The sequence below is a fragment of the Mus caroli genome, chromosome 13 (assembly GCF_900094665.2).
Source record: "Mus caroli chromosome 13, CAROLI_EIJ_v1.1, whole genome shotgun sequence".
NCBI lineage: Eukaryota > Metazoa > Chordata > Mammalia > Rodentia > Muridae > Mus > Mus caroli.
In genome coordinates, this window is record NC_034582.1 from 88,850,085 (window position 1) to 88,875,540 (window position 25,456).

Consider the following 25,456-nt stretch of genomic DNA (forward strand, 5'->3'; position numbering starts at 1 on the left):
AAGGACACATGATCCACTATGTTCATAGCAGCCTTATTTATAATCACCAAAAGCTGGAAGCAACCATCAACAAAGGAATGGATACAGAAAATTTGGTACATTTACACAATGGAGTGCTACTCAGCTATTAAAAACAATGACTTCATGAAATTCCCAGGCACATGAATGGATCTAGAAAATATCATGCTGAGTGAGCTAACTCAGTCACAAAAGAACAGACATGGTATGTACTCACTGATAAGTGGATATTAGGCAAAGAGCATGGAACACTCACAATACAACTCACAGATCACATAAAGCTCAAGAGGAAGGAAGACCAAAGAGTGGATGCTTCAGTTCTACTAAGAAGAGGGAACAATATAATCAAGGGGAATAGAGGGTGGGAGGGACTTGGGAGGAAGAGAGGAAGGGGAGGGGGAAAAAGAGGGGCAGAATCAGGTATGGGAGGAGATGGAAGAGATGTACAGAGGGTCAAGAAATTGAGGTGTATTGCAATGGGGGGATAGGGAACTGGGGGTAGCAACCAGAAAGTCACAGATGTCAGGAAAATAAGAGCCTTCCAGGTCCCCACAGGGATGACATTAGCTGAAATACTCCACAAAGGGGAAGGAGAACCTGTTAAGACCATATCCAGAGGTTAGACATGGCCCCCTGGTTGAGGAATGGGGCCACCAACTCATCTCCAAAATTTTAACCCAGAAATGCTCCTGTCTAAAGGAAATACAGGGACAAATACTGGAACAGAGACTGAAGGAAAGGCCATCCAGAGATTGCCCAACCTGGGGATCCATCCCACATGCAGACACCAAACCCAGATACTATTGCTGATATCAAGAAGTGCTTGCTGACAGGAGCCTGATACAGCTGTCTCCTGAGAGGCTCTGTCAGATCCTGACCAATACAGATGTGGATGCTTGAAGCCAACCATCAGATTGAGCACAGGGACCCCCATGGAGGAGTTAGGGGAAGGACTGAAGGAGTTGAAAGGGCCTTATCTGGCATCAGTGGGAGAGAAGGCCCTTGTTCCTTTGAAGGCTTGATGCCCCAGTGTAGAGGAATGCTAGGGCAGTGAGGCAGGATTGAGTGGGTGGGCAGAGTGAGTACCCTCATAGAAGCAGGGAAAGGGGGTAGGGGGTGTGCAGAGGGGAAACCAGGAAAGGGAATAACATTTGAAATGTAAACAAATAAAACATCCATTTTTTAAAAGCCCCAAATAAACTACGAATAATAGGGAAACATGTTCTAAAATTGGGTTATGGTGATGTCTGTATAACAGAATAAACTCACTAGGCTTTAGGCGCACACTTAAAATGGGCAGGTTCCATAGTGTGCTAACTGCACCCAGTAAAGCTTTAAACAAGAACAATAAACCCATAAACCAATGCCATAGCTTATGTGAAAAGTTGATATAACAGGCACAGGCACACACACACACACACACACACACACCAAAAACCCAAGAAGTACAATTGATCTGTTTGTTTGTTTGTTTGTTTGTTTGTAGTTTCTTAGAATTCTAAATGAGAGAAAGAAAAGTTACCAATATTTTAAATATCTTAATATACAATTCCTAACAGAAGGGAGTCGTTATCTCTGCTCTGCGGTAATCTCTGAGTGTTGCCAGTAGGTTCTCCAAATCACACTTAGTATTTCATCATTCATTGCATACATGTGGTTTAATTTGAAATACTTCTAGAGCCCTGATGTTGTGTTTGCTTATGTCTAATATCCTCTACCAGCATGCTGCTCTTGAAGAAACAGGTTTAGTGGGGAGCTGTTACCGTCTCCTTAAGCTCCCTCACTCCTAAGGCTGCCTGACTTCCTTTTCTCTGATTATTTGTATATGTAGTCACCACTACCAATATTCACTCTCTAGATGTCTTTGCTTGACAAAATATCTTCACTGGATAATTTTAGTATGGAAAGTAATATCCCATTTCTCTGAAGTTAAAATTCATCCTTTCAGTGAAAATGGCCCTGACCTCTTTTCAACCACTGTACACTTTAAAAGCTTTCTCCTCAACACACACATACGCACACACACATACACACACACACACACACACACACACACACACACACTGAGAGAGAGAGCTTCTGTCGAAGATCTAGGACAAGGTTAGACACGTCCCTCCTTGGAGCTCTTGGCTCCTGTCATAACCCAGGGTGGGTCTCTGCAGAATGCTGTTTACCCAGGAGGTCTGTAAAGTATGTTTATTGCTGCTACTGGCTTGTTATCCCCTGGAACACAGTGTTTTGTTGGGGTCCTTGAGGTCGGCCCGGGGAACACAGGCAGTGCTTGGATGCATCCGAACCTAAGCATTCGCTTCCTACACCAGACCCTTTCAGCAAGCTCTCCGGTGACAGCCTAGGACAGAAATTAAAATGAAACCTTTTTATTTTTTTGTCTTAGTCGTTCAAGTGAGTTTTTCAGAAGGGCAATTTAAATTTTAATTACAACCCAGGGCTCACAGGAGGTCTTCTTCTCATGCAGAAAGGAAACCACTCTAACCTGCAGTGTAGAGCTGCCTTGTCACTGGTCAGATAACCCCAGGCCAACATCTTCTCCATCACTGGGGGGCTAGATATTCATTCCACTAAAATATTCAATATAAAGTGTTATTCACACACTAATTATCCAAAAGCATTCAAATTTAAATGAAGTGAATCCACAATTATTCAGCACCCATTTATGCAACGGATGCTGAAAAGGGAATAAAGAAAGACACATAACTCTCACCTCCAAGAACCTTGCTGATTTGCATTTGCACAAAATCAAATTATTTTTCCTTTCAAACACAGGTTTCCAAATATAAAGGGCTAAAAGGTTTCAGGAGCCTTTCAAATAATGCGCAGTTATAAAGGAACAGCAGTTTACTAAGTAAGTGATGTTTACAAAACTTCCTCGGAAGGGCTGAGATTGTTATTGGTAACAGTAAACATGCTGGAGGGTTTATTTATTGCCAACATGACGGATGAAGAAGAGAGACACTGGCCATTAGCAGAGGAGACAGAGGTTACTGGGACGATTTGTTTTTTCCAGCTATTCTCTAAAATGGGCGCTGGAGGGGCAGCATGGGGTACCATACATTCTGGACTTGTGCACATACACATACATCGTTGTTTACCTTTGCTCTGTACTTAGAAAGGCTCCCAATTACACACAGATAGCTTTTCAGACACACATTCAGTACAGAAACAGTACAGTGTAATGTGCACTGACTGCTCTTCAGTCTCGAGAATGAATCTCACTTGATGTCTAATGAGCCAAAATATTAAAAGGAGAGTGATTCTAATAAGTCATCTATTTTAGCAGGTTAAAAGGGATATTTACTAGAACTAATGCAGAGAGAAAATAAGGCCAAATTCCTTCCCTACGACACAACACCTATCATCGGAGGACATTTATTAACGCTGACTCAGCAACCCTGCCTCATGAATGTAGTGATGACTGTCCTGTTTCACTCATGAAAGGTCCAAGGTTAGAGAGGCTCTGTAGCTTGACCAAGGTGACACAGTCACCAAGTGACAAGGCCAACATGGATGGGTCCAAGTTTGTCTGAGGGCCAAGGCCAGTCCTCAGCCGGCACTTCCTGCCCCTCTCATAGGATGAGTGTTTGGAGCAACGTTCGCCTTAGCCTGGAGGGCTGCTTGGAAGAAAAGCAGTGCTGTCACAGAGGGAGCTGGAGGTCACAAGGGTCTGGCCAATTGCACTGCACATTGTTTAAAATCCACAAGTCATCACTTTACAGAAGAGCAATAGATGCTGAGATGCTTCTGGAAGAGATGCCAGCGAGAACCCACTGCCCAGCTCAGTGCCACAACAAACAGCAGCACACTCCTGTGCTTCAGATCCTTTCTGAACTTGCCCAGCATCAAACTCACAGATGTTATCCACGGTGAATGTGCCTCCTATAACTTAGTCCTGGTAAAGGGAAGAAGCATTCTCTACCCTGTCTCTGTAGCAAGAAACACAGAACAGCCACACACTACGGTAAGCACAGAACAGCCACACAGAACCACACAGGAACACACAAGCACATGCATCAGCAAGTAGACTTGGAATTCATGTAGAATACCAAGTTCCATCGAAGTGGCATTGGCCCTTCTGTCTCCCTCCCCCACCCCTGTTCACAACTATTTTTCCATGTGTGCTTGCTATAGCCTGAAAAGTCTATGCTTTCAGTAAAGATTCCAACAAGTTTTTAGTTTTGGCTCAAGGAATAAGAAAGGAGCCTCCTTGGGGGCAGGACAACTCCCATTTGTTCTTTTTCTCCATTGTCTTGTACTCTAGGTCTTCCTCTGGCCCACAGGAGCATCAGCAGAAAGTCACAGAAAGCTATAATGTCAGTACATAACAAGAAGTCCTCTCGTCCACAAGAAGGTACATCCCAATGCTTTATTTTTTCTTTCTATGTCCTTGTATTTCTTTTTTTTCCCCATTTTTATTAGATATTTTCTTCATTTACATTTCAAATGCTATCCTGAAAGTCCCCTATACCCTCCCCCAGCCCTGCTCCCCTACCCACCCACTCCCACTTCTTGGCGTCCTTGTATTTCTTGGCCCTAAATGTGACCATAGTCACATGTACAGAAGAGCCAGGAACAAGAAGTCCCATATTTCTTGCCATGGGACCCAAAATGGTAGTCCCAGGGAACTAGGAAATGCAAGAGATTAAGAAGAGAGGGCTTGAGAAAGCAAAGGCATGAGTTGTTTACCTGCTTCTGGGCTCCTCTCCAAGTTATACTTAGGAGTCCCATGCTAGGCAGCAAACTACAGACTTCCAGAATTAAACCATAGTATAGATCGCTTCCCAGGTCACAGTCGGGCCACTGAGCAGCATATATACTTCACAATTACAATGATTACTCTAGACTTGGAAAATGAAAGTATTGATGGAACATGCAGAAGGAGAAGTGGAATTTGTGATCTGAACTCAACATGCAAAAAATATCAAGATTCACTATGAGACTTGAAAAAGATTCAAACACTAGTAATATAATGACCTCCAAAATTGCTGGACCTGAGAACCAAGAAAAACACGTCTTTCTCGAGAAGGCAGTCAATACTATGATGGTAAATTTTGTGTGCCATGGGCTAAGAGGTGACTAGGAAGCTTGAAAAATGGTTTTTGTGCATTTGTTTTGAGAGATTTTCTTTTGGTATTTCTGGAAGAAATTTTTATGTGGGTGGAGTGAACTAAATAAAGGAGATCTACCCTCACCAATGTGGGTGCATATCTGTCCCTTAATTGAGGTTCTAAACAGAAATTTCAGAAGATGGATTCATGGTCTCCTCTTGATCTAGTATGCCTACTTTCTCCTCCCCTTACACATCAGTATTCCTGGATCTTGGCCTTCATGCTCAGACTGAGATTTACATCACTGGGTCTCTGGCTCAAAGGCCTTGGGTTTGGCCTAGAATTGAGGTCCCAGCCTGGGGACAGCAGCTAATGAATTCTTAGTCTCAACACTTGCACAACACATTCCTTCATAAGAAGTCTGCTCTACTGGTTATGTTTGTCTGGAGAGCTCTGACTAACCCAGATCCTAAAACAAAACGCTAGAATTATCTGACAAAGACATTGAAGTAGCTATCACAAAAATGTCCATTGAGTAAGAACTGGCATTTGAAATAAATGGAAAAATACAAAGTCTAAGCACAAAAATAGAGTATATAAAGGAAACCAAGTGAACTGTGTTAGTTAGGGTTTCATTGCTCTGAAGAGACACCACGACCATGGTAACTTATAAAAAGAACTATCTCGTCGGGGCTGGCTTACATTTTCAGAGTTTCAGTCCATTATCATCATGGTGGGAAGCACAACAGTATCCAGGCAGGCATGGTGCTGGAGAAGGAGATAAGAGTTCTACATCCAGATCCCCAGGCAACCAGAAGACAACAGTAGATGTGGCTTGAGCAGCTGAGACCTTAAAGCCCATCCTCAAGTGACACACCTCTCCCAACAAAGCCACACCTTCTAATAGTGTCACTCCCTATGGGCCTATACACGACAGTTCCTTTCAAACCACCACATGGACAGTTTAGGTCCACAGCATACCTGGAAAGATTCAAGGTTAAAATGGAGATGAAGGTATCAGTGAGCTTGAAGAAGCACCTGAGCAACCATCCCATCTGAGCAACAGAGAGGAAAGACCAAATAAGAAGGAACAGATGCTTGGGGACCTGTGGGACACAGCAAACGGTTCAGTGTTTTGCCATGGGAATTCCAGAGAGAAGAGATTCTTGTGCATTTGAAGATGTGATACTGAAAGCTTTCCAGCTAGGATCAAAGTCACAACCGTACATCCTCAGGAAGCAAGCAAATTCCAAGCTGAATGACTCCAAGGAAGTCTATGTTCAGAAGCGTTACATCCAAATCACTAAAAACTAAGGACATGGGAATGTCCCTGCAAACAGCCAGAAAAACAGTGCATTGCTAGAGGGGGGCAACAGGTGAACAACTGAGGGACCACTGATCATAGGAGAAGGGAAGTCACATGATCAAAGTGCTGGAGCAAGCAGGCTTGTCAGTTCAGACATCTTTATTCACTAAAGAATATCCATAAGGAATAAACACAAAATAAAGGCATTCTCCAATGAAGGAGAAGTGGAAGAACGGTTGTCAACACTGAAAGAAATCCTTCAGAGTGACGTAAGAGACATAAATCTGGAAGATGAGGAACAAAAAGAGCATGGAAACCATAAATACATCAGCAATAATAGAGAATACTTCTTAGGAATTCCTTAGGCCATGTTTTGCTCTTGAAAGAAAGCTTTATAACATTGTTTGGTGGCCTTTTCCACGAGAATAGATCTAGCATATAAGCAAACTATTACAGAAAGAGGCAGAGAAAGAACCTATGGGGTTCTTTATAACATCTGAAGCAGCAAAACATTGTTTTTCAGCAGAATGAGAAAATGAATGTGTTTGTGTGTGAAATCATATGATACACACACACACATACACACACATATATGTGTGTGTGTATATATATATATACACATACACACAAGGAGCCATGATGAAAAGCCCAAGACAAAGGAAAACTGAATAGTGAAAAGTATTCAATAACTCAGAAAAATCAGGAAAGAGAAAACAGAAAAATTTAACAGGAGAAAATAAAAAAAAATTGCAACTGTTAGATCTAAATTAAAACATATTGACAATTACATTTAAATGTGTAAACATGAGTGGTCTGAGCAAATCAATTAAAAGCCAGACTTATTATAATGGAATAAAAGCACAGGACCCAACTAAACACTGTCTGTGAGAAACTCACTCCAGAAATAATTCTAATTGTATTAAGTATGGAGTAGCAAAAGCTATACCATGTAAACATTAATTAAAAGGAAAGAAGTCTGGTTATGTTAATATCTGACCAAATCAACTTCAGATCAAAGAAAACCAACAATAATAAATAGGATATCACACAATCAAACCTGACAGACCTATAATGAGAAATGGACAAATTTACTATCATAATTAGGGACATCAACACATCCCTCTCAATAACCATTAGAGCTCCTAAATAGAAAACCAGTATAGACATGGAAATACAACCATCAGTCATTTCAAGAACACTTTCCCAGAAGGTTCCAGCTCAAAACCATAACCTAGCTTTCCTTTTCCTCACTTCCTCTTCACACCACTCTGGCTGTGACCTGATCCTGCTCAAGTTCACTAAGCCCTTGCCTTCTTAAAACCCATCCACTGAGCATGGGTCCATAGGTCCTCATCTTGTTGGACACATTGGCAGCACGTGACAGGAGGACAACTCCCTCCTCTGTGAAACCATATCCTTCACCAGGCTCTCAGGTCACCACACTATCTTCCTCCTTCCCAGTAACTACTCATCAAGAACCAGGATCTGGTCTTCAAGCCAGTCCTCACATTCTGTATGCTACAAGGTATATTCGAGCACTTAGGTCCTTTCTGTCCTGCCCTCCATCCCTTCCTTGGAATCCAGTCTACATCCGTAGCTATGCACTGATAGCTCACAGGTGTATGTCCACAGTCAAAACCTCCCCTGTCACCTCTATAACCTAGCTCCCCTCTCAGCTCCTTCCCACCTATCCCACTTCCTCAAAATGGGCTTCCTTCAAACTATGGTGCATATTCCAGACCCAGAACCAGGCAATTTTTGTGGACATGCATCATTTATACGTCTGCTTGGCTTCCTCGATCACCCCCTTCAAGTTCTTATCTCGGAAAACATCTAGAGCTCTGCAGCACAGTTCAGCAGTTAAGAGGCCAGCTGACCTGCCTACATTCCAATCCTAACCATACCAATGCCTGCTACATGACCTCAAGTAAATAACTTACTCTTGCCCAGTTCTTCACTTCAAGGAGGAGTATAGCCATGCACCATATCTATCCATTTATAATGCTGTACTTGAACACCATAACAACGCTGGATAATTTAGAATCAACCGAGATTTATTTGCTCCTCCTTCTCGAGGCTAAGAAGCCCAAGATCAAGGGGTTGTAGCTGGGGAGCTTCCAAGCTGCATCATGCTTCAGCAGAGTACATCAAATGGGGAGAGAACACATGGCAGCCGAGAGCAGGAGACAGACATGGAACTTGCTGTTGTAACAAAACACTCTTGCAATAACTAGTCCAGTGCCACACAATGACATTAATCCATTCACATAGACAGAAACTTCATGGTTGAATCACCTCTCATATGGCAAGAATCGGGTTCCCAACACGTGAACTTTGGGGACGCATATTCAAATTACAGCAAGCACCAGCCTAATAAGGCTATTGGAAGGACTCAGCACACATTAATTGCTAAGAGCAATGGCTGGCACACAGTGAGTAATGCCACATTTATTACATCTAAGATGCTCGGCTATTAGGAGACACACCCTTATTGAAGAAATACTGCCAACCAAAGTAGTAAATGTCATCACTTAGGCAGTGCAGCCTAAATTGAGCTGTGAAAATTATTTTTGAGAAAGCACATCTTAAAAATCAATGAACTATAAAACAAGGAGGTATTTCATAAGGTCATTTCCTTGTCTTCTCTGACGAGTTTCTTCATGACACTGACCACCCCACTCATTGTATTGACATTGTAGTTACTTATCCTATTCCTTGGCAGCCTCCTTTAACAGCAATGTAAACCAAGAAGACATGTTTTTCATGGTTGTAACCCAGTGTTTCAAACACTGCCTGACCCATATTAGGGCCCCATTCAATATTTACTGAATAAATACATGAATAGAAGCTCAAATGAAAAGACAAAGATATGAAGGGAACACAAGATGAACACGCAGAATTTTGAGATGTACTGAAAATGGTCACTGAACAACCACGTAAGCCCTGTGGAAATGGGGATTTGTTTGTACCCTCTTAATCAAGAACAAATATTCAACATGAACTGGCTGCAGACATGAATAAATGAATTGATGGATGGATGGATGGATGGATGGATGCCCTGCCTGCCTGCCGTCTCCTTAAACTGCTAGACAATTAGACCGGAGAATGGATTAGAGAATCTTGATCCCATGCTAGAAGGAAGAACATTGAAATCCAAACAGCAAACAAGAGTAACATGGAAACATTTCATAACAAATAGTAGTCTGAGTACTCAATCCACTGGTAAATAAGTTAAAAGATTGGCAAACATGGTCAGTTTTGAGTCTATGTCCCTACTTTCATGTTTTCCAATACGGAGTTTGCCCATACACCAGCATGAGCCAACACATCACAACCCGCATGTAAATACTGGAAGGAAGGTAAAGACGTGTTCACTCTGCCCTGGCTGCTGCATACGATGAACTGCATACCATATGCTTCTGTAGGGCATCTCGGTGGATAAAGGTCATAAGGTTATACTTAGGTCAAGAGAGCTGGGGATGGAGTGTGGGTGTAGGAGAGCATTGGAACGGGACAGTCTTCCTGAGAAGAAGATGGTGACAAACATTTACATATAGGGTCAAGCACATGGAAGGCACACTCATGGTCAACACATGGAAGGGACACTCATTTATTCCCCGTCAATTTCAGACAACCCATGGGTTTTCTCGACCCATCAATTAAAAAAGCAAATGACTAAGCATTGTCCATCAAGCAGAACGGGGTTGAAGTTCTCCAACTTCTTCTCAAAGACGATGCATGTTCTGGGAGAGGCTTCACTTTCACCAGGTTTGGATCTTAGGTGTTTAGACAACTTAGGGAGGATGCTGAGAGGAAAGGGAGAAAGGTGCAATTTCTTTAGAAAAGACTTGAGAGGTGGAAGAGCAGGCTAACAAGCTTGGAAGGCTGGATGAGAACCATCAGTGCCCAAAAGCAAACCCTGCCTGTTCTCTCCTATCATCCTGAAGTCTTTGGTGATATCCTTGAACATGACAGGTCTGCTTTATCCTGCTCTGGCAAGTATGGACACAATCTTATGTGTATGAGTTGGTGAGAGTACTAACCGGGGGATGAGGAGGGCCCCTACTTTCATACTGAGGTATACATGTGTGGGGACAAAGTCAAATTATCTCTGCTTTTCTGGTGTATTCTGAGCTCCATTTTCACAAAGACGTTGTCTACAGAAAGTCAATATTGGAAGATCAAAGGGAAATGCTGGCTCTGTATAAGATGCTATCACTAGGCTCTGCATCCAAGACTCTGTAATTGGAGGAACAACTAACATTATAGGAAGTGAGCCGTGGCACTTGGGAACCTGAGTAGGGAGATTAGCCCATGGCACCTCTCAGGTCTGCTGCAGTTCCATGTTCTAGCTGGCCTTGGCTTTCAGTTCCTTAGAGGTACCTGCTGTCTCTGGTGACATTTTGTAAAGAAGAGGTAAGTAGGGGCTGGAGAGATGGCTCAGTGGTTAAGAGCACTAGCTGCTCTTCCAGAGGTCCTGAGTTAAATTCCCAGAAACCACATGGTGGCTCACAATCATCTGTAATGGGATCTGATGCCCTCTTTTTGCATGAAGCAGATACTCAGAAACATATGCTAAATAAAAGAACAACAACAACAACAAAAAACTTGGGCCTTGTACAGTATTCAGTGAAATATTCATCTAAGTTGACACATTCAGTTGTCTGTCTTAGGAGTCCTACCTACAACCAGACTTTTCCCTCTAAAATGCCAAAACCACATACATTAAACCTAGTGTCTTAGGGTTTCCATTGATGTGAAGAGACACAATGGCCAAGACAACTTTTATAAGGGACAACATTTAATTGGGGCTGGCTTACAGGTTCAGAGGTTTAGTCCATTATCATCAAGGCAGGATGCATGGCAGATTCCAGGCAGACACAGAAGGAGCTGAGAGTTCTACATCTTAATCCCAAGGCAGCCAGAAGGAGGCTGACACCACCAGGCAGCTAGGAGAGTCTCAAAGCCCCACCCCCACAGTAAAGCATTTCCTTCAACAAAGCCACACCTTCAAATAGTGCCACTCTGGTGCCAGCCACTCCCTGGGCCAAACATATTCAAACCACCCCACATGGAAACATCAATAAAGGATTTTTTGAAATATCCGAAACACAGAGCGGATTCAAATCCAATGGATCAGGAGTCTGGTATTGGGCTAGTGTGGATGAAATGCCAGAAGCTAAACTAAAGCCCAAGGAGGCAGATGAACAACTCTGCGGGGATTAACATCTGCTTTCTGCTTGGCTCTTCGGTGTTACCTTCAATGGAAAGCTTAACCCAGTGACCCACTGATGAAAACATAAGCTGGACCATCACCATCTAAAGGAGTGGAAGATTTTGCCCTTAACACACACAGAGGTTTTCTCTTTCTATAGGACCCCTAAAATCACAGCAAGGAGGTCAGGGGTAGAGCGTAAAAGAGGGCAGATAGCAAACAGAACAAGCCCAGGGCAGAACGTCCATGTGGCAAGCTTTCATGGGTGACAGGATTGGCAATGTCACCTCCATGAAGGGCAGCAGGAGGGGGAATGGGCATGGAAAGCCAACCAACCAACCAACCACCCTACCAAGGAACCAAACCCTAGTGCCCTGCCAGACTTCTCTCACTGCTGCCAGCCAGGCCTGGGAGCGTTATCAAAATGCAATGGCAGTGAGCCACAAGGGTGAGTGAGTGTGGAGTTCCTCCTCACAGAACACAGAAAGAAGACTGATGCAAGCTATCTCCAATGCCGAATGTCACAGTATTCTCGCTCAGCATCATGGTGAAATCTTCCAGCCCCATAGCAGTTCCACTTGAAGTTTACTGGTGTGTGTGTGTGTGTGTGTGTGTGTGTGTGTGTGTGTGTGTTACTTTGTACCTGCTAACCCTAGACTACAAATTTTATCATTAAACCATAAATTAGTCAGACAAGGCAATGATGCACTTGGTTTCCATGGCAACGCTGCACACATACCAAAAAAAAAAAAAGTCTGACCCACTGCATCACCACAGAGCACTTTGAAAATCATTTCCTAGCAACCCCATAGGCATCCTGAGATACAGACCTCTGTCTTGCCCCTTCACACAGACCCAGGAGAATATGCACGTGATGCAGACATTTCAAGTTGACACATTTCATTCCTGTATGGAGCAAAATAATTCCCGGCCTGTCAGCAAGGAGGCCTGCACAGCTGTGTGAATGTCTCTACAAGCTACGAAAGATGCAGAACTCAATTTGACTTTGACTCACATGAAGACAAGTGGACGCCTATGGACAGTTCACAAATACCTACGCATTCACGCAGAGAGAATCTGAAAAAGTGTACACACCTGCTCCCACCCTGCTCCTCTGCGTCCCCCGCCCCAGCCACTATGAGTTATTTGAGACTGGGTCTCCCATAGCTCAGGCGGGCCTTGTACTCCCTTACATAGCCAATACTGGCCTTGAGCTTCACTGCCTTCTCTGTCAAGCTCCCACATGTGGGAGTTACAAACCGGAAGCGACCGTACCAGGCTCTCTCTGCTTCTCATCTAAAAGCAGATGTCTTATGAAAGTAAGGAAAAAATGAATTTATGAGACTTCATGAAAGTTTACAGTCTAAAAGATAAGAGCCCACACAAACAGGAAATGCAGTGGAATTTCTTAAACATAAAAAGCAGATGTTTTCCTGTCTTGCCATACTTTTCAAAACAATAACATTCTAAAATTAACAAAAAATATATTCAATCACTGAAAAACAAAAAGTTGCTAAATAACGTGCAAGTTGGTCTCCAAGTACACACCACCACTCCTGTGCACATCCACTGTCCCTACCTGGGCCAGATACTGACACTGGCAGCCCGCAACGGCTTTTTCTGAGGCTGGACTCACATTGGCAAGGGCATTAGGAGGCACCAGCCAGGCAGAGAAGCGAAAGAAGTCCAGCCATTTCTTCCCGCTGTCTGCTAAAGTGCCCTGTATTAGATTGTGCCTACAGGAACACAGCACCTTCCAGAGATGCAGCAACTAGCAGCATGAGGGTCACTGAAGGCTTCATCCGGTCAGGGAATCTTCCTTGTTTTCCCTTATCTCCATCAGCGCTGTGTGAACAGCACCTATACGAAAGGGTCTTCATTAGAAACCAACTGCAATCAACTGTTTCCCATTGGCCAGGAACTGATGTAACTGACAACTGCAATTAGCTCTGAATTAATATGCAGGGAAACTTTGTCACAAAAGCTCCCCTCTGATGACCATGCACAAGAAAGGATGATTGGAAATTTCCTCCTCAGAGCTGGGGAGAAGGCTTGGTGGGTAAGAACACTTGCTGTGGATTTATGAGGACTTGAGTTTGAACAATCCGGCATGACTAACCTGAGTCTACACACACAGCACTGGGGGCAGACATAGGTGCGTCCCAGAAGGTCCATGACCAGCCATCCTGGCTGAAATGGTAAACTTCCTGTTCAATGTGAGACCCTGTCTCAAAGAACCAAGGTGGGCCTGACTTTGTGGTACACACCTCTAACCTCAGCACTAGGGAGGCAGGAGGATCTCTGTAAATTCAAGATCAGTCTGGTCTACCCAGCAAGTGTCAGGACAGCCGGGACTATATAGAGTGAGATCTGTTTCAAAAGGAAGAGGAAGAGGAGGAAGAGAATGAGGAAGAGGAGGAGGGAGGACAGGGAGGAGGAGATGGAGGTGACTGATGATAAAGGAAGATGCTCTAGCCTCTGTGAGTACCAGCCACAGAGTCATCAACACATACCTGCATGCATCAAAAGCACACCACACACACACACACACACACACACACACACACACACACACACACACAAATAAATTGAATAAAATTGAAATTCTCTCCTTGAACCCAAAACCTATTCTTTCCATGGTAACCAGGGAAGGCCAGCCTACACAGAAACAGGATGTTTTCTTAGATACTCACGTCAATCATAAGAGAATACTGTTCAATCCAAGAAAGAAGTGGAAAATTTGAAATGTGGGGAGGGGATGCTCTACTGCTCTTTAGACCTCCCTTGGGTCCTTTTAAACTGTAGCCTGGCTTCTTTGCTGTGTTGGCTGTATAGCCAAGTTCTATACTAACAGCTATATCTGCCTTCACGTAAGCATGTAAAAGTGCCAGGTGAATTCTGTACAAATTACCATTAGGGAAGTACCTTTACTACCAATTTCTCTACATTCCTTGAATCAACATGAAGAACTAGCATACACTGTAGGATTAAAAGTGCCCAAATTATGCCTACAACTGTATGAACATTCCCTACATATTTCTTATAAAACCCAGGACCACCAGCCCAAGGGTGGCCCCACCCACAATAAGCTTAGCCCTCTCCCATTAATCACTAATTCAGAAAATACCCTATAGGCCCGCCTACATATTCCAATGGCTGTTAACATTAAGCTTTTTCTTAATTTGGGTTTCTACTGCTATGATGAAACACTATGATCAAAAGCAAGTTGGGGAGGGAAGGATTTGTTTGGCTTACACTTCCATATCAGTGCTTATCATTGAAGGAAGTCAGGACAGGAACTCAAGCAAGGCAGGAGCCTGGATGCAGGAGCCGACACAGAGGCCATGAAGTGGTGCCCGTAACTTGCTTCCCCATCATGATCTGTTCAGCCTACTTTTGTTATAGAACCCAGGACCACCAGCCCAAAGGTGGCCCCACCCACAATAGGCTTAGCCCTCCCCCATCAATCACTAATTAAGAAAATGCCTTACAGGTTTGCCTACAGCCCGATCTTATAGAGGCATTTTCTCAGTTGAGGCATCCTCCTCTCAGAGGATCCCAGCCTGTGTCAAGTTCATATAAACTTGCAAGCACAGCTTGCAAGCAAACTTAAACTTTATTATTTTCTTTTTGAGACAGGGCATAGCTCTGGCTGGTGAGAACTTGCTATGAAGACCAGGTTGACCTTGAACTCACAGGGATGCACCGGCCTCTAGTTGCTCTTTTTGGAAGAACATTGAATGACTTGACTCTCCAGGTTCTTACTGTGAGAGCCCTGAACGGCACCTGTGCCACCTCCGGTAGCCAAGAGAGGTGCTGCTCTAGGAATCATCTCGTTTCCTTCAGTTCATTTTTCACACTGGAGTCAAGCAGGGAGTCTCAGTTCTTCAATTTGCTTCCCTTGCTGAATATGTAGCTTCCTCCAATTGCACAGTACAAGGCCTGGGTGGATAGTTTGGCAGTCATGCAAGCACAAGGACTTGAATTTGAACCCCAGAACTTATGTTTTAAAAAGGAAGGGGGAATAAGTTGGGCACCGCCCCCCACACACACATTTGTAATCCAAGTACTGGGAGACCAAAACAGGTAGATCTTCAGGGTTTGCTGGCCAATCAGAATAGCCTATTTGTCAAGTTCCAGACCATGTCTACAAAATCTCTATCTATACATGAGATGGTCAACAGTTTATTATAAAATAGGCTTTGTGAAATCTGTATTCCCAGCTACTCAGGAGTTTGAGGCAGGAGGATTGCAAGCCCAGGCATGACCTAAAACTTGCAAAGTTATATGCTCAGTGGTAGAGCGATTATGTAACCTGTAGAAGGCTTTGGTTTGACCCCTCCCCTGTAGAACTGGAAAAAATAAATATAAAAGGCTTTGTCTTAGACAGTAGATGTTATTGCCAACCACTGGCTAACGTGAGTGTCCTAATCACGCTTAATCTCTTGAAGTCATGATGTTCAATAGATTAGGTGTATTCCATGGATTTCTGGCTTAGTGTTTTCAACTCACACTGTGTTTGTTGGGCTCTCATGGAAGAGGCTCCTACACCAAAGAGCAGAACTATTCACTTTCAGATGGAGAGTCTGGCCCTGTGGGAGGCTTGCTGCCAGGTTGGATGTGATAGCTGCCGGAAGAAATGTCCCCACAGGCTCAGGCCCCCAGCCAGTGGCACTACCTGGGGGAGATTATGGATAATCTTTGAGAGGCAAAGCCTTACTGGAGGAAGTACATCTCTGGAGATGCCTTTTAGGGTTTGTAGCCTTCTCCCAGTTCCAGATAACTCCTCCTGCTTCCTGCCTGTGGAAGGAGACATGCTCTCCCATCTTCCTGCTCTGGCTGTCACCAGGCCTCCCCTGCCATTATGGCGTGTTCCCTGTGTGTCTGTCTGTCTCTCTGTCTCTCTGTCTCTGTCTCTCTGTTTCTCTCTCTCTCTCTCTCTCTCTCTCTNTCTCTCTCTCTCTCTCTCTCTCTCTCTCTCTCTCTCTCTCTCTCTCCCTCTCCTCCCTCCCTCTCTGAATCTCTGTCTCTCTGGAATTATACGCCAAAATGACCATTTTTTCCCATACGTTGCCTCGGTTGTAGTATTTTGTCACAGCAACAGAAAGTAACTAATGCACTTGATGTCCTACCTTTGATCCCCGAAGCTACAGGGTGGAAGGAGTGGACTGATTTGCATGAGTCATCCCCTGACCTCCATATGAGGGCCTGATTACACACACCCCAATAAAGACACTGGAGATAAATCAATGTGATAAAAATTAAAACGAGAACTCTATGTTTTCAGAACAGCATCTGTTAAGTGGAATCGCACTCTTCGTAAGCAGCGCTCTGTGTCAACGTGTGCACCCAGGGGCAGACAGTGACTTCCAGACACTAGACAGCACGCTAAGACAGGCTTCCCACCTTTGGTCTATGTTTACGACAATCCTGACACTAAGTTTCCTTTATCAAACTGCTTGCAAGAAAAATATTTGACTCTGTCTCCCATCAGCAGAGCCATATGGCTTGCTGAGAACGATTTGCATAGTTGCATTGATTAAGTTGAGAACACAAATGCTGGAGAGAATAGTTTGAGCTCACGTAGCATGTAGTCACTGAACGTATAAATGTACACAAACATCCTCTCTCTATCATGATTTCCTTCTCTTCTTCCTTTCCCTGATTCCCAACAGTGCCGTTCTTCAAAAATTAAGCCAGAAAACAAAAACAAAAACAAAACAAACAAACAAACAAAAAAACTATAGACATTTCTGTGTGCTATTTCATCTTCCACTCTGCCTTTTCCAACTATCAAATAACTCTATAATTTAAAAATGAAACCATGCTATCTCCTCCCCATTGTTATTTAATACAGACCCCCTTCCTCGGGCGTCTGAGTTGATATAAAGTTGCAAGCTTCAATCGTTCACAGCCCTGAACCCACATCTCTGCCCATCGTCTTGTCTCCCTGAATCCACATCTCTGCACATCGACTCATCTCCCTGGATCCCCTTGCTTAAAACCCTGCCTGCGTCTCTTGGACAAAGCTCCTTCTTCACACTCTGTGTCTCCCCTTTCATTTCTTCCATTTTTGACTCTTCCTTCCTATCCTCCACCACATACCATTTCCCAGAACCACTTGCGGAGAGGTCATCTGACAAGCCACCTCTTGGTGTTTCTCATGTTCGTCTTCCACGGAACTTTTCTCTTCCCCCATCAAACTATCAGCACACAAATCAGTCCATGTTCATCCTTCAAGGTATTACTCAGACACTAAACACTGTGCTGTTCAGGAAGCCACTTCATCACGTAGCAGCTGGATGCTCTTCTTTCAGGTCACCCTGGAGTGTACCTCTTCTTTCAGGTACACCCTGCAGTGTACCTCATTTAAACACATTTAAACACTAAACAGGACACACAAACTGTGGTAACCACCAGCGTGGCTGGCAGGCTCCACTGTGGCTCCCAGAGATTCCTACCTCTAGGGTCTTGCATCCTTACGTAGGCCCTGCCTTCACATCTGCAATGGGCTACATAAGATTGCCCCTAGATCATGGGTAAGGACCGACTGTTCCTTTTGCAGGTTTTTGCAGGGCATACTGCCATGTTAGAGAAACCATTGTGTTGGAGAACTGAGGGTGGGTGGCCTCCAACCTTTGTCTAACAATCATCAAGGAGCTAAGTCCTACTGATAACCACCAAGGTGAGTTTAGAAGATCTTTACCATTTGACCCTTCACAGGAAACTCCACCATAGATATCACCTTGACTGCGACCTGATAAAACACCCTGACATAGAGGAGCCACGCCTGATCACAGAAACCATGGGCATCCACATCTGCAGCAATGCATTCCATAGCTATAGAAAAGTGGTTTTGTATGACATTCCCACACCCCAGTGAGCACTGAAGCTTCCCTAGGGAGGTGATCATCTTATTCATCTCTATAGACAGTGTCTGACACCCAGTTGGGTCCTGAGCAAATGTTTGTCAGACTGAACTGCCCTGCTTTCAATCTCCTACATTTTTAAAATCCCAGTGTTGCTTCCCATTCCTAAATAGAGGCAGCTTGCTCCAGCCCCCACCTTCAGTGACTCACACTTATGTCACTTCTCCTTGAAGATCACCTCTTTTGGGCATGTATATAGTCAGTCACTCTTCTAAAAGTTTTTTTTTTTTTTAAGATTTTCTTTAGTGGTAGGACCATGTATGTGCAATACATGGATGTACATGGATGTACATACATGGAGGTCAGAGAACAACATAGGACACTGTGTTCTCTTCTCCTACCAGCTTGGTGGGCTGGCAGCTCTACCCACTGAGCCATCTGGCTGCCCCCCACAGCCACTCTCTATAGCACTTCTCCATATTTCAGCTCCCATCTGTGCCCCCATACTCCAACATTCCCTCTCATGAGAATTCATATTTTCTGCCTTGTTTCTCCTGCTTCTCCTATCTTCCCATCTCTACACCATCCCAACTCTATCATAGCGTCTAGTCAACAACATTTATGATCCAAGAAACCACCTCAAACATTGCTAGCTGATAAAGTTGACGTGTATATATGTAAGGAAAACAAACAAAATCAGTTTACAGATAATATTGGACATAAAACACCTCTTTAGGAAAAGTACCATAAACCAGACCTGGCATTCTATAACAAAGAAAGAATTAGAGTTTTCAAACATACAAAGAAACATTATGTACATGATATGTGTGTATACAGATGCACATCAATATATTCACATATATAATAATATACACATATTATCCATGTACTGTTTCTAAGTCAAAATTTTTGTTTATTATTATTATGTCTGCATGTATGAGCATACATATCCATGCATGATGTGTATGTGGGCACGCATGCCACAGAGTGCATGTAGAGTCATTTTTTGTTTGTTTGTTTGTTTGGTTGGTTGGTTTGGTTTTTTTGTTTGTTTGGGTTTTTTTGAGACAGGATTCCTCTGTGTAGCCCTGGCCATCCTAGAACTCACTCTGTACACCAGGCTGGCCTCGAACTCAGAAAACCACCTGCCTCTGCCTCCCAAGTGCTGGGATTAAAGGCGTGTGCCACCATGCCCCAGAGTGCATGTAGAAGCCAGAGGACAAATTTGTGGAGTTGGCTCTCCCCTCACACCTTTGAGTGGGCTCTAGGGATTGAAATCAGGTTACCCAGTTTGTGCAGCAAGCATCTTTATCAGTTGAGCCATCTCATGTCAGTCTTCCATTTTTAACACAGAAGGGAAAAAAAAAAACTTGATTTAGGTCTTGGTGATCAACATCAAGATGAAGTATCAATCATGCTCTAAGATCTTGTGAATGCTGAAGGAAGTGTTTTAAAACAGCAGGTAGTGACCTGGAGAAATGGCTTAGCAGTCAAGAACATTTGCTGTTCTTGCAGAGGACCAAGTTCAATTCCCAGCACCCATATGATGGCTCACAACTGTCTGTAACTTCAGTTCCAGAGAATGCAGAAGCATGTATGCACATCGTGCCTAGAAACCCACGTATGCGCACACACACACACACTAATTAGTTAATTTAAAGGAAGACAAATTGCTCTTGCAAAGGTCCTGTGTTTAGTCCCCAGCACCAGCTCCAGGGCATTGAAGACCTTCTACCAACCTCCCTAGACACCTGCATTCATGTGTAAATATACATACATCTATACTCTTACTCTATGAGTGTACATACAATTTAGAATAAAATAAATCAAATGAAGACGACAATAACAGGTAGTGCTGGGTTCCTGAGGTACCCTGTGGCCCGGCAGGGTCCATGCTAGTGTAAGGACATGGGAGTCTGAAGTAAGAAGAGAAGCGGAGTAAGGATAAGAACTCAGTGCCTGACCTGTCAAGCCGCTTTACTGCACGGCTAGGAAGGAACATTTCTATATGCAACACATTTACCATCAACAGGAGAACATGTGGGGCTGGAGAGATGGCTTGGCAGTTAAGGGCACTTATTTTTCTGTTGAAGATCTAAGTTTAATTCCCGACACCCACATGGCAGCTAACAACCTCTCATAACTCTACCTGCAAAGGATCTGTGACATCCTCTTCTGATCTCTGTGAGTCTCAGGAACACACATGATAGATAGCTACACATAGGAGCAGAATACTCATACACATAAAATAAAATACATACAGATTTTTAAAAGTGATTAACGCAAACTTCCCAAGGGGGGAAAAAAATAGGGACTCCTCAACTACACGAAAACTGGGCTTACAGCTGAGTGAAAACAGACAAGAATAAGTCTGGAGCTGGAGAGATGGCTCAGCAGTTAAGAGCACTGACTGCTCTTCCAGAGGTCCTGAGTTCAATTCCCAGCAACCACATGGTGACTCACAACCATCCTTAATGCGATCTGATGCCCTCTTCTGGTGTGTCTGAAGACAGCTATAGTGCATTCACATACATAAAATCAATAAATAAAATCTTAAAAATAAAAAGGTCTGGATCTCAGAGAAGCCCATTACAGACTTTGAGCTTAAGCTTGAACTAAAGATGTGATAAAGTTTGCAACTCCTAGAAAAACAAAGAGCCCAGTCACAGACTCTGGGGTACAATGGAAGACATTGCCCTGAAGAGGCCAGCAAGTCCTTTCTGAGAACTTTCTTTCTTTCTTGTCCTAAATGTATGTATGTGTGTACGTATACCCCAAAAGTAAAGAAAAAAATCCTAAAGCTCAATGAGACGTACTGAACCAATCACAGTTTATCCATATGCTATATGCTATGTAGCTATAAAAAAAAGACCCAGGCTGTCTTTATGAATTTCGCTGAGCTGATCTCCATGTAATAGACACTGAGTGAAAGCAGAAGACGGAGCTACTCCTATAAACCAAACATGGAGGCACAAACACGCTTCCCTGTCAACAGGTAGAATAAAACTCACGAACTAACAACAGAGCTACCTGGAGAGCATAGCATCTAAGAAATGAACACAAAAATCTCAACCTCTTTGAATATGTTTTCTTGATTTTGCTTTGGGACATGTAAATCATTTACATTTTTATAACACAAGATCATCTTTAAAAAAAATGATCAGAAGCTAAATGAAACAAAGAACCCTAAGGAAACACCAAAAGGGACTTACTAAAATTACTCAAACTCACAATGCTTTACCTGCATCTCCATAGCAACGCATGAGCCTGACATTAAAAATTACTCAGAGCGCAACCCAACACACCCCTGTTTTCCCATGGTCTTGTTGATCACAATGTTGATCCCTGCCCACCTGAAAGACGTGTACTTCTTAGAGGGTAGGACAGATGATGGAGTCACTAAATCTAAATGGGTTATGTCATGAAATAAAGGAGACATATCAACTCAGTAGAGTTGAAAGTGTCTTCATTTTAAAACTTGAATTAAAGGGTAAAACCCATGATGCATTCTTACCCTTTTAAAAAAAGTTAATTTCCTGGCTATGTCCACCTTGAAAGTTCAAAACAAAGACCAATTCTCTGCTATCCAGATCATGCCTCTCAATTCTTTGTGGTAAAAAAAATTCAGGTTTCTGGGAGAAGTGATTGTGTCTAGATTAGAAACAGGATGAGCATCTTGGGCCTGGAACACCTTGTCAGACTAAAGAACAATACTGTACTGAACGTCACCAAGATGAAAAAGACACAGGCATCCATGTAGACAAAGAGGACCACTGCGCATCAGTGGTGGCGGGAACTGCAGTGGACATGTACCCATCTCCTGCCTATAAACTACCGAGTTTATTCAACATGAAGGTGTCACTGGTTACCTTGACGGTGGAAGAATGTAGCAAAAGTCTCCCTTGTCTTTCCCTCACCATCTATACCTGAAGGGAACCAAATTTAGTAGAAAGGGAAGTTTCTTTTTGTGGAATCATTCCAGAAGTATTGCAGACAGAAGGAAACACTTTGCAAACCCCAAGGATTTAATGGATGGAGACAATAACCAGCAATGGTCACCCACAACCCAGAGAGCTGGCCAGACATTATGTACCTCTTGATAAAGGCACACACTCCCTGTCATTGGGGCTCTCAAAAAGGAAGGAAGGAAACTCGGATCTGATGAATCTACTGAAGGTGACCATGACTACATAGAGAACCCAGGGCCAGCAGAACGTGGCAAACGACACACAGGAATGTAAGCTGAGGGAGAAAAAAGACTGTGGGAACCACTGCTGGATGTGGGAAACTCAGCTGGATGTGGGAACCACTGCTGGATGTGGGAAACTCAGCTGGATGGATGTCCCAGTTTCTTCAAACAAATAAACTGGGGGTGGGGGAGTAAAGTTGAAAAAATATTCAAGAAACAGGCCAGTTCCAATGGGTGGGTCTCATTCTAAAGAACCATCAAACGAAAAATGTTTATAATGAAAACATTAATGAGGTGTTTAGGAACGTGTGAACGCTATCTTGGTATTTGATAACACTGAGACATTGCTTCTCTCTCTCTCTCTTTTTTGCTAATAGAAGGATGGGTATATTGTTCAGGGCTACATGTTGAAAAGCTGAAGTAATGTTGTGCTTTAGCTTTAAAATGATCACAGAGCTGGGGATGGAGATTGGGCGATATCAACACAAGTGAGCTTAAGTCTAAAGCTGTTGAAGCCAGCTGGTGTGAACATGGAGTGTCATTGTACTCTCCTGAGAGAAAAGAGTATAGATCTGGACTTTTCTGTGATTTTATATATATATATATATATATATATATATATATATATATATATATGCTTTCAACTCTGACTCTCATGTTGTTATCCATAACTAATGACGCAAAGAGCTTCACTCGAAGCTAACAGTAGTATACAAATTAGTCATACTGTACACACAGCAACTGTGTGTGCTAAATGAACCTGTCTTCCTCAGGCAGAGGAAGGAAGTGGAGAGAAGAGATGTAAAGTCAGAGAACTAAGTAGGTAGTCCACAGGGGGGTTATAGTCTAATTCCCTTCGACCTCAAGCCCCAGGTGTCTGGTAGGAAAACCGAGAAAGCATTTGCCACATGCTAAGACAGGAGAGAGCATAGACAACTGTCAGCAAAGGTGCTGGGAAGTAGACAGTGAGGTAAAGCATGGGGTGGAGCCTGAGGAACGAAACAGTCAGAGAGGTGACAGGCACAGAACTGCTCATACCTTGAGTGGGAACCCACCAGCCCACAGTAGTGATGGTGAGCAGGAGGGTCACTGTCACCCTACGTGACCCACCCTTGCCACAAAGCAGGCACCTCTGCTTTCATCTCTCCCATTCTCCCACATCCTAATTTCCTGCAGTATCTCTTTACAGCATCTAAGAGGAGCAGCCCAGCAATGGCATCAAGAAAGGCAGAGTGTGGACACTTCCAGTCTCAGCCCTACAAAAGGAGAAGGGGGAAGAAGAGCACCAAGACACAAATACCCAGCAAAACTTTTGTTTCCTGCTTCTTGTCAGGTTACAATGTCAAAATGTAACTGTTCGGTTGATAAGCCATGGTGGCAGCTATGTATGAGGCCACTATATACTATAAAGGTAGCTACTCAGGCTGAGATGCATTACAATTGCAAAACAGATTTCAGATTTCAAAGGCTTCATTCCAATCCTCCTTTTTAAAAAAGGAATGATAACTATCTCAATTTCTATATTATGTTGATGTGATAATATTCTTAATATATCAGTCATATAATTATCTGCTTTTACATCTGAAAAAAAACATCAAATTATAGAAAAATTCAAAGCCTTCCTATGTGGGCTTCATTTGTGTCTGAACTTACACTTCCATGGGTCAGCGCTCTTCTAGAACATCAACCCAAGTATCAAACCCTACCTTTGCAGCTTGCAAACCACAGAACCTAAGGTGCTAATGGTCATTATGACCTAATGGACCTAAGGACCTAATGGTCATTCTCAGTAGGTTCTCTTGGATTCTGTATGCATCTGGCAGTTGTGAGCTCTTGGCTAAGAACACGGACTTTAATTCTGCTTCTTGCTCCTTGGTAGAGGGCCTGTGCCTGCTCCTTTCTGACTTTACTCCTCAGCTCACAGTTGGTCACACTCCCCAAGTGAAGGGGCTTTATCTCATAGAACTTAACCTCTAACTCCTAACTCCTACCAATCAGCCAATACATCACTTTGACATAGACACAGACATAGACACACACCCCATGGGGCTCATGGTTCACTTCTGTACCCCACCCCAACCTTCACCATACGCCCACTTGTGAGAGTCTAGACTATTGATAGGGACTATACCTCTGTCACACTTGTAACAACACATTACTCACAGTTTACAAGGAGGAGTTTATAGATCCTTTGGGTTCCTAAAGTTTGTGTAGGACAGTATAGCAATTTGGTTGAGGATGTTCCTTCTAGGCACAGAGAGTTAGATACTTGCTCCCCCAGTTGGTGGTGCAGTTTGAGAAAATTTAGGAGGTGTGGCCTTGCTGGAAGAATCATGCCACTGAAGGGCAGACTCAAGCTGTCTCCAGTTCATATGCTCTGCTTTGTACGTGCCATAGGAGAGGTGAGCTCTCAGAACCCAGTTCTTCCTGCCATGCCTGCTGCTTCCTGCCATGTTTTATGGTCATGATGAACTCTTATCTCTCTGGAACCAGAAGCCAAATAAATCCTTCCTTCTATAAGTTTAATTGGTCATGGTATTTTATCACAATATAAATGTAACTAATACAGGCATATCCCCAGACAGTGCAAACCATTCCATCACCCCAGGCTGCTCTTTAGTTACCACAAAAATAAATTACAGAAAAGGTGCTGTCATGGAAGTCTAGTAGCAGAAGTTTGAGGCAGGAGATTCACCATGAGTCCAAGACTATCCTGGGCTATATGTTGTATTCAAGGCTATCCTTATGACTTTGTCTCAAAACAAAACAGAAAGAAAATAAGATTCTCTGATGTTT

At 43.3% G+C, this 25,456-nt stretch overlaps 1 protein-coding gene and 1 long non-coding RNA gene across 7 annotated transcripts in view; both read right to left on the reverse strand.

The window, feature by feature from the left end:
• Pde8b (phosphodiesterase 8B) overlaps nt 1-25,456 on the reverse strand; it is a 225,356-nt gene that overhangs the window by 160,173 nt on the left and 39,727 nt on the right. The gene's annotated exons all lie outside the window — the stretch shown is intronic.
• LOC115029077 lies at nt 2,131-24,670 on the reverse strand. The gene is made up of 3 exons (XR_003834635.1): nt 24,314-24,670; nt 2,513-2,597; nt 2,131-2,368 (listed from the first exon to the last, which is right to left on the reverse strand). It is a non-coding gene; the product is annotated as an uncharacterized LOC115029077 (long non-coding RNA).